Source organism: Notechis scutatus, chromosome 5 (assembly GCF_049901735.1).
Source record: "Notechis scutatus isolate UNSWTSFEM ecotype Mainland chromosome 5, rNotScu1.2, whole genome shotgun sequence".
In the NCBI taxonomy this organism is placed as follows: Eukaryota; Metazoa; Chordata; class Lepidosauria; order Squamata; family Elapidae; genus Notechis; species Notechis scutatus.
This window is the reverse complement of record NC_142013.1, coordinates 107,195,423-107,208,863: the sequence shown is the minus strand read 5'-3', so window position 1 is coordinate 107,208,863 and position 13,441 is coordinate 107,195,423.

Here is a 13,441-nt window from a genome sequence, read left to right as displayed (position 1 = left end):
CACTATTAATATATTGTAAACACTCACACAGGACATAAACCAGCTAAGGTTATATGCATTTGGCTGTGATTATTTTTATGGGAAAATGAACCACAAGCTTAAATGCATTTGGCTGTAATTATTTTTATGGGAAAATGAACCACAAATGTTCTCTTTTCAAATTGAATGTACTGATTTTTTTTTAAAAAAATGATTGTTTTCAAGAGCCAATCACAAATTTCACAAAATATTAGAAAACTGCCATTACACAATAAATGACAGCAATTAACACAAGACTATCCAAAGATAAATTTGATAAAAGTGTGATGAGATTCATTCCCCCTTTCCAAGCAAAATGTGAGGAAATTTGAGAAACTGAAATAACCAAAATAGCTTTAATACTACTAAAATGTAATTTCTCGTAAATCAACAAAGATCTGGGTTTTGACATCTGTTCAAATATTAAAAGAAGTAATATGATTTTTTAGTAAAATGAGCAAATGTGTTTTGTGGCTTTCATCTAAGATAAAATGATATGATTTTGATATTGAAATATGATAAAATATGTGTGATTGATTGATGAACAAACTCTCAAGGATTGTTTTGATTGCACATAAATATCAAAACCAGTCTTTAGATATTATCCCTATTAAGCAGCTAGTCAGTTTATGCTAAAATCTCTTCACAATAGATGAGCAAATCTTTAGCTTTTTAATATTCTATTTGGAATAAAAAGCATTAAATCAGATTTACTAATAAAACACATTTGTTCAGATAATGTAATGTTCACTCTAAAGAGTTAATGGAGAATTAAATGAACCACTCTCAACTAATAGTTATCTGTTAAAAACTCATATCTTATATCGATGACCAGAGGATTCTTATTAACTGGTTAATTATGAGTCTTTTCAACCAAGGAAATATATAAATGAAAAAAAAAAAAGAAAGAAAGTATACCAGAACTGCAAGTGTATAGATTTTAAGGCAGCTGATTGCTAAAATACCAGTTTAAGTAGACTATGATCCATTTTTGTAGAGCATGTCTTGTGATTAGTGGTTGATTAAGCATATCTCTGATCTTCTATTGTTGCTCAATTGCCTTAGGGTGTGTTGCAACTCTTGCAAGCTTTCAGGAGAGTATTTCTGGAAGTTAAACAACAGAACAACAGAAACAAAAAAAACACAGAAAATCTCTTCTGTCCTACTAGACCTGGATGATTTATGGCAACATAAGGACTCTAATCTGATGACACATTTAACTCTGCCTGCTCTTCTTCTACAAAGCATGAAAGATCTCTCTCTCTCTCTCTCTCTCTCTCACACACACACACACACACACACACACACACACACACGTAAGTATGTATGTATGTATGTATGTATGTATGTATGTATGTATGTATGTATGTGTGTATGGTATTCAGCTTTGTTCAGGTATTTTACCACATCATTATAGTTGTGCTTTTTGTAGTGACGTTTTTGAAGTTGTAGTCACATTTCAGCAGAATCTCATCTGCCATCATCAGGCTTGTGTATTGAGTTTGTCTGTGTGTCAGGCTTTGCAGCCGTTTCTGTTCTGTCCTTTCTCGAAACTCCTTTGAACAATATAGAAAAGCTCAATTGCTTGAGGTCTACGCAAATGGTTTTCTATGTATCTAGGTCAGGGTGGGCTTTAAATACATTAACAACCAGTTTTCTGCCTGGTTGCTGGGTAGGCATGGCCACGTGGGCATGACCTAGTCAGCCTCCTGTACCACCCTGGTTGTGAAAATGAGCTGGGGAGGGGCCTTTTCACCCTCCCCTGGCTCCAGAGGCTAGAAATGGGCCTGTTTTCAGCCTTCTGGAACTTCCAGGAGGCCCGTTTTTTGCTCTCCTCAAGCTCCAGAGGCTTTCCTTGAGCTTCTAGGGGGTGAAAATAGCCTCCCCGGGCTCCAGAGTCTCTATGAAGGCTGGAAATGGGCCCATTTCTGGCCTTTCAGAGCTTCTGGGAGGCCTGTTTTTCAGCCTCCTTGAGCCTCCATGTGGGCCCTGCACTTACCTGAGGCCGCATGAGGACTCCTGCAAAGGGGTGGGACAGGGTGGGTAGGGCCAGCCAGAGGTAGAATTTGCTGGTTCACACTGGTTCTCTCGAACCAATATGAACCGGTTACCGCCCACCTCTGACCCCAAGCCATATAAGGCTTAATATGACAATTACAGCCAGTGAGAAAAGAGTGAATGAGTTGAGCAGAAAGAGATGGTCTAAGAAAGTCCTGTCTGTAATGACCACCAAGATAATCTTGGCAAAACTAGGCAAAGACAACAAGGGTTACACCAAACAAAACATACTTTAAGCCCAGGAACAGGCAAAAGTAAAAAAAAGCTCAAATAGCCCCAAGGATTGTCTGCAAGGACAGGAAGATAGGGAGAGACCTAGTGAATAGTGTGGCATGAAGTAGGTCAAATTATATATCCCTTTCTCTTACTTATTTCACTCTTTCTTATTCCTTTCTATGCTTTGCAAAATGGTGCTTATCCTGTAATTGAATAACATACTAGGTTTCTATATAAGTAGGGTTTTTTTAAAAAACAAACAAACTCTGTAATCTCTTGTATCAGGGTGAATCAGGGTGACTGAATGGAGTTAAGCATTTACTGACTGGATTCCCTTCCTGATGCCTTTGTGGAGTTAACAGTGCCCTGATAAAGAAACATCTGCTGCTGCCTAAGATTGAACTCTTAGCCTCCTGAGTGTGAGGCAAGCATGTTTATCTCTAGACTACCACTCTGCTCTATCTTCGTATGTACTGTATATATTTGAAGAATATTAAGGAACTTAATAGAAGACTGAATATTTTCCCAATATTCTAAATAATCGAAGGGTAGGAGACATTTTGTACTTTCTTACTGAGCGCTAGGCTTGATGCTTTCAATTATTCTAATTCTTTAAAATACAGAAGGATTTTTTCTTCTTAAATCATGTTTCTTTCCTAATAAAGTGACAAGGAAAATGTTGTTATTAGCACAAGATGGGAACAGAGCTCTTAAGATGAGAGGAGCAATCAGTAACAAAGTGCAGTAATAAGATAACTATCATGTTATCTTCACATGATGATTCCTTCATTGTGATGGATTTAATAACTGCAATATTTTATTACTTCCTTTCTTTTCCCCTCTTGCAGTAATATCCAGTCACAATTTATGTCAGTGTTTCCCCCATATAAATTTGGCTTCCACTGATGGCAGATCATTTATGTAGCATTGTTAAAACCAGCATCTTAATGCAGACACTCTACTGCCATTAACATGCTTAATGACCACAAAAGGAATATAGAATTGGATCAATTAAAGGAGGAGGTTAGCCAACCCCTTGCTTGAAATGTGTGTGGGCCACCACTAATGAAATGGTGCTCTCCTGAGTCCTTGTTGGAAAAATCAAATAAGCCAGACAGTTAATCAATTGGGACAGACATTACTGCATCATTCTTACAGAGAGGAGATTAAAAAAGAAAGAAAAAGGTAGGGTAGAAGGGGCTCATGAAATACGGCAATGAAGATACAAGTTATTATTAACCACAATTTTGTATCAGTGATGTTGACTAATCCGAAAGCATGAATAATGTGTTTTGTTTAATAATAATGCCTATTATTATTTTATATCTATAGGGAGCACAGCAGCTGATGTGGTTGGAAGTCTGGGCAGGAGGTTAGCAAGCCCATGTTTGACACCCAACAGCTGCTGTAGGGTGGGGTTGAGCTCTCATCCTTCACTCCAGCTCCTGCTGGGAACCCCCAACTGGGTGATGTCACAGGCTAATCCTTTCAAGCTGGAAACACCTTGGTGCTTTTGACACAAGTACAAATGTTCTGTCTGTCTGTCTGTGTCTGTCTGTCATCTATCTATCTATCTATCTATCTATCTATCTATCTATCTATCTATCTATCATCTATCTATCTATCTATCTATCATCTATCTATCAGCTATCTATCAGCTATCTATCAGCTATATTTCTATCATCTGTCTATCATCTATCTATGTATCATCTCTGACTATCTATCTATCATCTATCTATCAATCATCTATCATCTGTCTATCATCTATCTATTTATCATCTCTAAATATCTATCAATCATCTATCATCTATCTCTATCTATCTATCTATCTATCTATCTATCTATCTATCTATCTATCTATCTATCTATCTATATCTATCATCTACCTATCATCCATCCATCCATCCATCCATCCATCCATCCATCCATCCATCACTTAAATCATGTTATTTTCATTGAAACAAAGAATCACACAGCTGTGTGCTAGTTGAAATACTGTATGTTGATCAGATACAAGATGACACACAAGAAACATGGATACTTCTTCTTTGTGAGAATATCTGTAGCTTGTAGGTTGAATTACAAGGTTCTTAGTGCTCAGACAGTTTTTTTACCTAACTGGGTAACATCACTGGAGGCCTATGAAATTAAAAAAAAAAAAACTGCACTTGAAAGATGCCAATTAAAAAGCAGTATCAACTATTTGAGTATTGCAAGTTGATAGCCTGGACTACTCTTAAAATAGATATTACATTAGATTCAGAACCTGGTATTCAGTCTGAATTGTTCCATCTGTTCTTCTCTTCAGTTCTTTTTTTTATCTTTTAAGGAACTTCAGTCCATTCTCTCTCTCTCCTTCTTTTTTTTCCCATTTGACTATCTTTGATTACATCTAACCCTGATGGTGGTCCCGTTGATTTCTTTGATTTTTGATTTATTTTTGAAAACTTCTCTCTCTCTCTCTCTCTTTGGCCTTTTCTGATCCTTCCTTGATTCTTCTGCCAGCTGCTTCCCAAGACTCCTTAGCAACCAGTGGTCTCAACGGCAAAGTAGCAATTTGGAAATCTTTGAATATGTTTTAGAAAGTGCCTTAGCAAACTTAAAACACAGGAGCAATTAAAAAATGCCTCTTGGTATGTCACTTGCTAAATATTAGAACTTACAGCTCCGTGCTACTAACCAGAAATGTACCTTCATGATTTGGATCCATAATATGCAATTGTCTTTCCTTCTAGGGGGAAAAAAAGAAGAAGAACATGACCCGTAATTAAACCTATATTTCACACTGTTGCAACAGTGATTCAAGCTCACATTATATTCCTGTTGGTACTTTTGAATGAGGAACATGATACACAATGTGCTCCTCACTTACATAATACATAAGCTACATTTCATTAATATTAATGCAATTGTAAAAATGCCTCCCTGTTCAGTTAGGATTATGCCTATGTGTAAAGGCTGGGGGAGGGGGGAGAGCAGAGAATTAATAATGGAATTAATAGCAATGTAATCTTAATCTTCAGATGAAATATGTTAGTTCATAGAGGATATTTGGGAAGAATAAATTTAGATCCCAGAAGATATTTGCAAATCTTGCCAGTAAGAAAAGTATTGGTTGCCTTTTGCCTGCCCTACTTTTTTCTTGCAACTTGTTCAACGAAAGTGAAAAAAAATCCTGTTTTGTATTACACACACTTTATTTGTTTTTTGCTTTGATGCCAATCTGGTTTACCAGAATTGCATTTCTAGTTCAGGGTGAAATGTAGCTTCCAGGTAGACATGGAGGAGAAACTATAATGGTGGAGAGGAGAGCAAAGAGATATTTTTTTTGTCATTCTTCATCTTGGTTTCAAAATTCCTAATTGTTCACTTTGCAAAGGTCTTTTCATCATCTTCTTTCATTTTAATCACTTCTTCTTTTGTGCACTTTTTTTCTATTGGCTTAACCTAATTAGCATTCACAGTTAATGCAATCATCATGGAGATGGTGTGCTCTCACCCCCTTAGAAAATGCTCAGCTTGTCTTATCTCATCACTGTCTCCTATCAATGTAGCTGAGTATGGCAATCATCTACTAAAAGGTCATTGATGCCTTTTTTGCAGTCTGCCTAGTTTGCAGGTAGCTGTTCTTTATTTTTTTATTTTTTTAAAAAAAATAGAGTTAAACCGTGTCTAACCAATCAACCTACCTATCTACCTACCAACTTCTGGAATCTAAAAGGAGACTGTGGAGTAGGAAAGGCTGAGTGACAAACAGGTGACAGTTTATTTTAAAAACAGGATTGTTTCAGAGGGCTGGGAGTAAATAATCTAATAAAATGTACAAATATCTGCTGACACAATTTCTCTCTCGGTCTTCCAACCCACTGTTGAAACAGGGAGCCCTACAGAAACAACCTTTCTCTTCTCTTCTCTTCTCTTCTCTTCTCTTCTCTTCTCTTCTCTTCTCTTCTCTTCTCTTCTCTTCTCTTCTCTCTCTTCTCCTCTCCTCTCTCTCTCTCTCTCTCTCTCTCTCTCTCTCTCTCTCTCTCTCTCTCTCTCTCTCTCTCTCTCTCTCTCTCTCTCTCTCTCTCTCTCTCCAGGACATTTGAAGGTCACAAATGAGAGAACAAAGAAACAGACAGCGACATGATAGCAACCATTAAGAAAGGGCAAAGTCTAGAAATGATAGGCAGGAGATAAAAATGATTTCTCTCCCAAGCAATGGAATGTGTGTGTGTGTGTGTGTGTGTGTGTGCGTACATGCACATGGATACAATAATTAAACATGATTAAATACACAGAAATGACTTTGTGTTTGCAGGACTCTTGTGTATGCATTGCAAAAGGGGCAACTACCTTTCTCCAAGAAGTAATTAAGATTGGCTGCATGCATTAACTCACAGAGAGAGGGGGGGAGGGAGGGAGAGGGAGAGAGATATCCATGCAAATAATCCTTGTGGCTGTCACTTTCCAAGATGTATATTTGAATTGATTAATTAATTCATTATTCACACTGGGGGAAATCATGCTGGTGAATGTAATTTAAAGCTGCATTCTATAAGTTCTTGCTCATGACTATTTGGCCTTTGTGATTTTGGCTAGTCCTCAAAGATAGGGTCAGCCCTGGTGAAGAGAGGGAAAATAAACCACCAGGGAATCCCAGGGCTGTTGTGTGGACTTAGAAGAACAACTATCAAGAAACCCTAGAAGAAGACCATGGCAAAGAAAATGAGGTTAGCTTGTCCTTGATGTCACCAGAAGTACAGCAAGTGAAATGAAGCATTCTTGAAAAATCCCAAAGGTGCTTTTTCAAAAGGCAACTGGAATTTCTTTGTTTTTCTTTGAAGACATTTGGCTTCTCATCCAAGAAGCTTCTTCAGTTCACTTAACTGAAGAAGCTTCTTGGATGAGAAGCAAAACGTCTTCAAGGAACAAAAACAAAGAAACTCCAGTTGCCATTTGAAAAAGCACACCTTTGCGGCAGCCATGATTGACTGGTTGACCGAGAATCTCCTTAGACATTCTTGGTAATGTGTTTTGAAAGAAAGTTTCCCAAATGCCAAGCTTCATCAGGTTTGCTGTTTCCTCATGTGCAAGAAAACTATTGACTTCATGGTAGTTTCACTGCAAGAAGGACATTTTTCATTATTATTTCCAAGGAGAATGTGACTTTGTTAGATTGGTTTGATTTCAGGTCCAATTTGCAAATTAAAAGAATGGAAGGGGCAACAACAACAAAAATATTTGTCACATATAGTTTGTGTGACATAAGCAAGGTTTTCCTGTGATGATTTTGTCCCTTTTCCCCACTATATCTTCAGATTTATATTATATAAGAATACTCACATGCATTTTTGAGACAGGGATTAATTCAGGTTGGATTCTTATGTTGTTCATTTGTCTCACAACAGAATCCATTGTGGTGAATTTTCACTTCACTGCTCTGTTACTGCAACAGATCTGACTGTGTTGAAGAAAGGAAGGACATGCAGTTCACTACTTAAGGTAGTTTAAACCATTCCCAGCCATTAAGAACGAAGCTTTGTGTTGTACTCTCTAGCTCTCCAGATGTTGAACTATAAAATCCAGCAGCTCGAGACAGAAATAAGCAGACTTAAGAGATATTAGGAATTGCAGACTCATTCAGAACTCAGAAAATGTCTACATGTTGGGGGAGGGCAGGGAGAAGGCAAAAAGTGGCTATGCTCATTCATGAAAAAGCAGAATATAGTTTGTCACCCCTATTATTTAGAAGACTTAGATGACAAATGCCAGCTGGACTAGATTCAAAATTAGACAATTAAGAAGATTCAAAATTAGACAATTAAGAAAGAAGCCTAGGTATAAGACAATTAGTCTGCAGTAATCCAAACCATCACTAGATAGCCACAAAGACTTTTCTGGCATTGCTACAAAATGATAAGATTCTTTATTCTTTATATAGGTTCTTTATTCCTTGCGTCCTCCATAGCCAATTTATGGGAGGGGGGGTGAAGTATAAAAATATTCCTATTGGATTAAAATCAGATAGCTTAAGATTCACCTTTGGGAAGAAGATGAGACAGATAAAGTACACAGCTCATTAGGTGAGGATCCAAAGGATTATACCTTTAGAGTCTTCTTGGTCTTCAAGCAGAGCTCTCCAGCAGGAATGAAATGAGCATGATCTACCAGAATTAAATGGTTGTATGTTTCATTGGTTGCAAGAGTGGAAAGTTAATTCTTCCATTGGAATCAATGGCTCCTAAATGCGCTTAACTTAGATTGCCTTGTTCTTGCTGTAACATACAAAACACCATGCATCAGAAAACTGCTGCACGACACTGTAAATTACAATTATTCAGTCTGTCATATAAAATCCTATTAAAGTCATCATGTTACTTTTTGTAGGTGTGCTGCAGAAATATAATCAAGCAAAATTAAAATGTGACAAAGCTGTAAAATGTCTGAAGTCTTTTTTTTTTTTTTTTTTTGGAGCACATGCCTCATTTCACTGGAACTACTTGATGGATTATATGGCAAAATAAGAGACATTTCCCTGTAATACCTGACAATAGAAGAAAGTTCTATATAAAGGATTAGAATATTTTCATATGCATAGGTTCCCACAAGCCTTGTTTAGCAGTCTTTTCAAGTTTAAGACTAAAAACAAATCCTCATGTGGATGATATTACAACATAAACCAAAACTAGAAGATGAGACCACGGTTTAAAGAAACCTCCATAATTATTAAACAGCTAAATCCAGCTCTTCTGACCCAGCTCCCCAAACACGACAAACTCTCTGAAGTTTAATCAATGATTCCTTTATTAGGAGTGCCAGCAATCCCGGCAAAAATTTTCTCTTTCACCGCAGGCTAACAAGCCTGTCCAGCAGGGAGATGAATAATTGTCTATTCAACACTGCCCCCTGCCTTTTATCCCCAGAGCTAAGGTGGGGTTTCACTAACAGCGGTGGCTCTTCCATCCCAAGGATCAGCCCGCGGATTTCCACTGCTCTCCTCTCCTCTGCCTTCTGCCCCTCTGTGCATCAGGCACTGGATCCAGCTGTTTCTTCTCTCTTCCTCATCAGCCACCTCCAAACCTGGGGGCTGTTGACTCTCCACCTGAGGGCTGATGGGTGGCCCAGGCTCCTTCTCTGTCTCTCTTTCTACCAGTTCCATTCCCTCTTCCCCCTCAGAGCTCTCAGGTTGCATTGATGCTGACCCTGAGTCCCACTGCTTCTCATCCTCCTCTGATTTGGCTGCTGAAGGGCTGGCAGCTGACAGGCCACAACACCAGCCTTCCATTTCCATTAATGGCCAACGTGTTTCAACTTCCTTCAACTTATAGCTGGTTAGCCCATGGAAGCATAAGGAATTCTGAATACAGCCTTTTCTTTCATGAACAAGGTGTGGCACTCTAGAAGTTTCTGAAGTTTAATTCCCCAGCATTCGCAGAACCATGACTATGACAGAGAGCACTGGGCAATGGTGGTCAACACAACAATGCTCTCAAATGCCTATCCTGACTATAGCTTCAAAAAAAGTGGATGCAGAATGAAAATGCTAATGTTGTGAATTAAATGTTGGTGAAGAAAAGTTGGTCTCCATAGCCGTCCAGAAGGTCGATAGGGGCAAGGTCATCCCAAACTCAGAGAGAACAAAGCAGATGCTGCAATAGAGGAGTCTGTGGTGCAACTGTGGTTAGAATGTAGAACTGCAGGCCCACACTGCCCACAGCCTGCAGCTCGATCCTGACTGGCTGAAGGCTGACTTAACTGTCCATACTTCTGAGGTTGGTAAAATAAGGACCCAGATTGTTGGGGGCAATATGGTGATGTTGTAAACTGCCCAGAGAGTGCTATAAAACACAATGGAGTGGTATATAAGTCTTTGAGAATGAAAGCAGAGGTTTGTGATCTATGGGATCTATGATGATGTTAACTGTTGGGAGTGAAAGGCTTTGAATTTAATCAGAGGTGGGCTGCACTTTCATTGACAAGGGGTTCGCTGGTTGTGAGTGTGCGTGCACATGCATGCTCAGTTCACTCGCATGCTCCACTTTGGAGCTGAAACACAGCTTCAAACTAACAGCTAATTGACTCAGGCAGGCATGGAACTCATCTGGGCAACCTGGGCAGGGAAAAGGTTAGTTATTTAGGGAAATCATAACACAAGGGCAGGTGGACAGGCCCAGCCAGAGATCACAGCACAGAGTTTCCCCAAACCCCAAAAACTTTAACCTTAGACTGTCTACTATTGACCTCACCCCTTTCCTAAGAGGTCTGTAGGGGGCGTGCATAAGCGCACCAACGTGCCTACCATCCTATTGTTTCTCTTATTCTTCTTTTATTTTTCTTATATGTACCCATTTCATGTATTCACAACTATGTATACACTTATACTTATTATCTTGTAAACAATTGGCAAATAAATAAATAAATAAATAAATAAATAAATAAATAAATAAATAAATAAATAAATAAATAAATAAATAAATAAATAAATAAATAAATAAATAAATAAATAAATAAATAAATAAATAAATAAATAAATAAATAAATAACAGCTAGGGGATCACCTGAACCTTGTTTGACCATCCAGCAGCCCACCATTGAATTTAATCCTCATCAAAACACAACTTTCATGCTAACATGGCTGCTTAAAGTTCAGATTGTATTCACTTGAAATCTAAATGACAAGATATATTCAAGAAGTTTTTTATGCTGTGAAAATGTTAAGCATCATTAAACAATGTTGATGTCATGCAGAAATAATGAAGAGACTCTTCTAAAGGTTAAATGAATTGTTCACATTCCAGATGTGTTTTGTCTATGTATTGGTAAATATCCAGTGCAATTCTATCCGATTCGTCAAGGTTCTACTCAGATTTATAATCTTGCTAAAACAAAACAGGAACAAAAAGAGAAAAAGCTGATCTAACATGTCAGTCTTCAAGGATTAATAATTGGAAAGATGATGCACACCATAACACTTTTTTTAAAAAAAATGAAGTTAGCAGAAAAGAAAGAGAAATCTATCTTAGTTATGCCTGTAATAATGGACTTTAAATGTGCTAGTATATGTTCCTTTAGTAGGAAACAATAATCTCTAGTCAATTGGGCTTTTGACCATGAAGCTTTGATGGTGATTGGCATAGAATCTCTTCCTCCTCTTCCTAAACTTCTGAGGAAATGACAGTGTCAAAGAGAAATGTTCACAATCCATCTTTACAAGGGAACAACAATTTGGCTTTGGTTAAAACTAGGACTAGTGAAAATTGTGTGCATTGCATGAACATCTGACAAATGACTTGCTCTAGATGCAATATGCTACATTACCTTCATAGGTTTTTTTTCCCAGATGTTTGACAATATATTGTATTGTAGTTATCTAGGAAGAAAGACATATTTGGGTTACAAACCTAATGTAGTTTCTTTTTTTCCTTCCCATCTGAACCATAGCTTTAAAATTGCATGCCAGAAAAATGCAACATCGATTTCCGTGGCTGTATCAAATCTCTTTCAAAAATAAAATAAAAATGCTACCACTTTGTATTATTTGATCTGACATACTGAGGACATATTAACTACTCTGGAGTAATAATCCATTGTTTTAATTACAATTATTTAAATTCTATGAAATCCATTTTGGCTCTTGACCCATCGCCTTCCACTTCTTACTTTTGCCCATAATGTTTTTTTTTTAAATGCCATTTAAAGACCAAGTCCATCCTTTAATCTTCCCAACAACAGCAACAACAACTAATTTGGGCATCCCTAGACATCTGAGGAGTATAAAAGGATCATATTAAGAGCAATTGCGTTCTTTTCGCTGATGATGTAAAGCTGTTCAATACCACAGACAATACTGCTACCCTACAAAAAGATCTTGACTATGTATCTGAATGGTCAAACAAATGGCAACTTCAAATCTCAACAAATAAATGCTCTGTCTTACATATTGGCAAAAAAATCAGAAAATAAAATACAAGCTGAATAGTCAAGATCTTGTTGATGACCCAAGCTCTGTAAAGGACCTTGGAATACTCACCTCTAATGATCTAAGTGCTAGAGCCCACTGCAACTACATAGCCAAAAAGGCATTAAGAGTTGTTAACCTAATCCTACGTAGCTTTTTCTCTGGTAATATCACACTACTAACCAGAGCATACAAAACATTTGCTAGACCAATACTCGAATACAGTTCATCAGTCTGGAACCCACATTACGTATCTGATATTAGCACAATTGAGAAAGTCCAGAAATATTTCACAAGAAGAGTTCTCCACTCCTCTACTCGTTGTAGAATACCTTATGCCACCAGACTTGAAATTCTAGAACCAGAAAACCTTGAATTACGCCGTCTTCGGTCTGATTTAAGCATGGTATATAAAATCATACATTGCAATGTCCTACCTGTCAATGAATACTTCAGCTTCAACCATAACAACACAAGAGCACACAATAGATACAAACTCAAAGTTAACCGCACCAAACTTGATTGCAGGAAATACGACTTCAGCAATAGAGTGGTCAATGTCTGGAATACTCTACCCGACTCTGTAGTTTCTTCCCCAAACCCCAAAAACTTTAACCTTAGACTGTCTACTATTGACCTCACCCCTTTCCTAAGAGGTCTGTAGGGGGCGTGCATAAGCGCACCAACGTGCCTACCGTCCCTGTCCTATTGTTTCTCTTATTCTTCTTTTATTTTTCTTATATGTACCCATTTCATGTATTCACAACTATGTATACACTTATACTTATTATCTTGTAAACAATTGGCAAATCAAATCAAATAAATAAATAAATAAATAGTTGGAAGCTACCATAATTTCCTGAAAATGAGACCTGTCTTGTATTTTTTTGCCACAAAAAAAAGGTAATAGGTTTTATTTTCAAGGGGTGTTGTCCACTGACTCACCACACTTGCATGCATCATCTCTGGCCTCTTTTTGTCTGTCAGGGGCCTTCAGGAACTTTTTCATCTAGCAAGGCCCACAAGGCTTTCCTGAAAGCCTCTCGAGCTGATAACAGAGCTCCAGATTGATCCAGAGCTCTGTTATCAGCTATAGAGGCCTTCAGGAAAGCCTTGCTGGCTGCAGAAGAAATAGGTTGAGGTGTGCAAGGTCTGGCTGCAACTATCCGAAGGTAAGTAGTAGGGTAGCTCCACCCTCACCACCAC